At 45.3% G+C, this 4,627-nt stretch overlaps 1 pseudogene; it reads left to right on the forward strand.

Moving 5' to 3' along the window:
- Positions 1–929: 929 nt before the first annotated feature.
- On the forward strand, positions 930–1,048 carry LOC112481273 (annotated as a pseudogene).
- Positions 1,049–4,627: the final 3,579 nt, after the last annotated feature.

Genomic DNA, 4,627 nt, shown 5'->3' on the forward strand with positions numbered 1-4,627 from the left:
AACTGACTTTAAATAAATAAATAAAATGAATAAATAAATAAATAAATAAATAAATAAATAAAGCTGCTGAATCAAATAAACAAATAATAAAAATAAATAAAACCTTACTGGATACGATCAAAGAGCGGGAGAAAGGTGCAGTAAACTAAAAATGAACTGATTCAATAATGCAATCTGAATGACAGAAAATATCAAGTGGGCTAACATACATGTAACTGGGAAGAGGGAAGAGGGAAAAACATAAAATTTAAGAAATAATGGGTGAGATTTTCCCAATTTATTGAAAAATATCGACTTAATTATCCAAGTCTCTCTATCACTTATTGGTTCTGTTTCTCTGGAGATCACCAATAGGACTAAATGTAAATCTAAAAAGAAATTAGAAAATATTTTCGACTGAATGGTAATAAAAAACTAAACATATCAAAAATAGCTGAATTTAGCAGTGCTGAGAGGAAAATTTATAGATTTAAATGTTTTTACTAAAAAAGAAGAAATGTTTAAAAATGATTAAGTTTTCACCTTAAGAAGCTATAAGAGAACAAATTAAACATAAAATAGGTAGGATTCAATTCTTCTGTGAACCTAAAACTGCTGTAAAAATAGTCCATTAAAAAAGATCTCAAAGAAAAAAAATGTATGCCAATAAATTAGATAACTAGATGAACTGAACGAGGTCCTTGATGAACACAGCTGACCCAAACTAGCACAGAGGAAATCAAATATCTGAATAGACCTAAATGAATTTTAAAAATGGAATTCATTCTTGAATAGGAAAAACTCATTTCTCCTCTGTGTTTCTCCTTTACTCTCTCTCACCCGCTACCACACTCACAAGACTTCTGACACCAGCTATTGGAGGCAGGGGTGTCCCCACAAGGAGCAATTCCATGACGCCAGCTGGGGGTCCTATCCTTTAACTCAGTTCAGCCTATGGCCACGCTACCCTGAACGTGGCCGATCTCGTCTGATCTCGGAAGCTAAGCAGGGTCGGGCCTGGTTAGTACTTGGATGGAAGACCACCTAGGAAGACCAGGTGCTGTTGAAAAAAAAAAAAAAAAAAATCCCTCAGTTCTGACACTCTCTGCCTGGAGAGAGCGTTGGATCCCACAGGCCGCGGGCTCAGTCCCACGAGACGGCCCCCACTTCAGATGCCAGTCCTAGGTCCAGATTGTCACTCGTGCTTCTGACCGATGGGCTACACACCAGAGGTTCCCTCAGCCCCTCCTCAGGTTCGCTTACTTTGCTAGCGCATTGCACAGACTCAGGGAAACTGCTTACTTACTGTTTACGTGATTATTACAAAAGGTGATGGTAGAGGATGCGGATAAACAGCCAGATGGGAGCGACGCGGAGGGCAGGCGCGAGGGAAGGGGCGTGGCGTGTCCGTCCCTCCACGCACCACTGTCCCCATCCGCACCGCTCACCTATCTGCACCTCGGAGACTGAAGGGAGAGGCTCACCACACACGCAGGAATCAGGTGTCAACTCCGCGTCCAGCCCCTCGCCCTCTCTGCAGAACGAAGGGCAGGACCAGCACAGCCAAGCTCCTAACCATGGCTGCGTCTTCTGCCGGCCAGCCCCCACCCAGGAGCCACCAGACTCGCCTCGTTAGAACCAGACACTGCCAACCACCGGGAGATTCCAAAGGATCGAGGAGCTTCGTACCAGGAACTGGGGCCAAAGACCGAATCTTAGGACAGAAGATGCTCCTAGTGCTGCTGTCACTTAGGAATCACAAGGGTTTTAGGAGCTGGGTGCCAGGAATGGAGCAGAGCCATGTACACACATACACACATCATAGGTTGATGATAGATAATAGATTGATGATGATAGATGATAGATAGATAGATGATAGATAGATAGATGATAGATAGATAGATAGATAGAAATCGATGGGTGGATAGATAGGAGATAGATAAACAAATGATGGATGGATGGATGGACAGATGGATGGGTGATGGTAGGTAGGAAGTTAGAGAGAAAATAGATAGATGCAATGATAGGTAGGAAGTTAGAGAGAAAATAGATAGATGCAATCTCATAATTATCAATACTTCATATAAAGAAAACTTCAGGCCCAGATTGTTTCGCCAGTGAATTCTATCGAGCACTTGGGGAAGGGTTTCCAGCACGCTCTTCAGAAACAGCAGAGACGTCGTTTCCAAAGCTTTCTGTGAGGCCCAGACAATCATAACAAATCAGGAAAGACGTTATGAGAGAAAAAATTACACATCACTCTCTCTCATAAACATGGACATGAAAAAGGGTTAGCACAATACGAGCGAATTACATCCAGAAATACATAAAAAGTAGAGCTACGCAATGTTCACAAATTAGAATACTCAATATTGTTAAGATATCGATTCCCCAGAAACCGATATATAGACTCAGTTCATTCCTAACAGTGATCCCAGCATGCTTTCCAACAGAAATTTATAAACTGATCCTAAAATGTATAAAAAATGCGAAGGACCTAAAATATGCAAAAAAATATCGAAAAAAGATCAAGCTTGATTCTCACACTACCTGACTTCAAATTATAAAGTTACAGTAATCAATAGAGTAATAAATATCATTATAAAGTCATAATAACCGAGATATTGGCATAAAGAGATAAAGGTTACATTTTAAAAAAATAAAAAATTGATTGATTCCAGAAATAGACCCACAATTCTGTGATCGACTTATTATGGAAAAGACATCAGACCAATGAAATGGCAAAAAGACAAGTCTTTTTTTTTTTTAATGCTTCTGCAGAAATTGGATATACGTGTGGAAGAAAATACTCAACTTCTACCTTATACGATCCTCAAAAATTAGTTTGTGCAGCATATGACTCATCATAAAAGCTAATACTATGAAGCATCTGGAAGAAGACAGAGGAAAATACCCTCGGGATCTGAAGAAAGAGAGAGAATGTTTACGCCGGGCAAGGGCAAAGTGCAAAAGCCCGGATTCCCTGTCCTGAGGTTGCTGGTTACTGATTTTGTAGCAGATTCACCATCAAAATGAAGTTTTGTTGAAGCTAACGGTAAAGTTGGCTTGCGCGGCTCCACAACAAAAACCCCAAAGTTCTCTGGAAGATGAAACCTCAGGCTGGATTAAGTAGCGCGCTGTGTAAGGGCCCATGGGAAGCCGAGCCGTGTGCAGGCGAAGAATCTGATTGCAACTTATTTTCTCAAAACAGCCTCAGACTGAAATCGTTAACAGTCTCACACACGTAACTTTGGAATAGTATGTACTGTGACGTCCTATCAATAAATGATAGTAAGTTTTAAAAAGCTGAACTGATGAAACACAGATTGATTCGCAATGAAAGACTGCGCTGAGGTTCTGTCAAAGTGTAAACATTTTCTTAGCATGATTTTAGCTATTTTTCTTTACCCAAAGTATCAAGAATCAGTGATCCAGCCTCACGAGAACAAGAAGGTCATGTCTCGGCCACTTGAAGGTGCCTGATCCGGTGCCAGCCAGGCCAGAGTCTCTGTAAAAACGCTCACTGAATCTCAGCCGGGTTCAAGACAAGGGAGCTGAACGCAGACAGCACCCAGCACACCCACGTGCACGCCTCCCCGAGGACGGAAGCCAGCGCGGCCGCCGGACGTTCCCCAGATGTTGCACAGAGAAGCCCTGTCCCTGAAACACAGAGGCCACAACACACAGATGCTTCTGGGACTTCTGACCCGCCCAGGGGAGAGGCCCGCGCCTCATTCCTTACCTGCATCGAAGTCGATTGGTCAGAAAGGGGGAAAAAGGGTTTGGGTGGGGCAGGGGTAAGAGGAAGTCAGGTTTAGTTAAATATTTAAACGGCCGAGTCTGATGCTGTGTAAACAGAGACGGTAACAGAGCCTGTGATCTTCCTGTTTGTTTTGACATTGACTTTCTGTCCCACTCCACCAGCTTATGCTGGGAATTTTTCAAAGGTCTCAGAATCACAAAGTAAAATTCAAATAAAGGGGGTGGGGGATGGCTGATTTTTATTACATTGTTTAGGATCTAGTTGCTAAGAAAAATAGGCAAAGAGAAAATCCACCCAAATTTGCTTTGAAAGGTAGCAGTAGCACCGCCGTCTGCCAAACACGACGATGTCCCCAAAAGCCAGAGCACGAAAGGACTCGGGACAAGCTGAAGGGAGCGCAAGGCTTGGGAGAGAGGAAATCACGCGATCGCACCCCCCGGAAGTGGGAAGCGCCCTGCGGTCTCACAGATGTCACCCATTGCTTCTACTTGCATGGTGACCTGTGAACTTGTCACCTCGAGCGTCCTATTTCGGGACACAGCTGGGCGGCGCAGCTCGGCTCGCAGACACGTGGGAGGAGATGGGCTCTGGAACGAGACGCGCGCCCTGGCGCGGGCTGCGCCTGGGGAGGTGGGAGACGCGGTCACAGCCGGCCCTGCCCCAGAGGCGACCGCGCAGGAAGACGGGCGCTGGACACCCGGGAGCGCGGGACCCTCGGCAGCAAGCAGCACGGCCGAGCCAGGGGACACACATGGCTCCTTCCCGTCCAGGCCCGAAGCCAGCGATGCCCCGCAGAGGGCCGCAGCGCCCAGAACAGCATCCAGAACGCGCCCCTCGCCGCCCGAGGCCTCGCCCCGCTGGTGCCGCAGCGCCGCGGCCCTCGCG

Source organism: Pteropus alecto, unplaced genomic scaffold (assembly GCF_000325575.1).
Source record: "Pteropus alecto unplaced genomic scaffold, ASM32557v1 scaffold14, whole genome shotgun sequence".
Classification (NCBI taxonomy): Eukaryota; Metazoa; Chordata; class Mammalia; order Chiroptera; family Pteropodidae; genus Pteropus; species Pteropus alecto.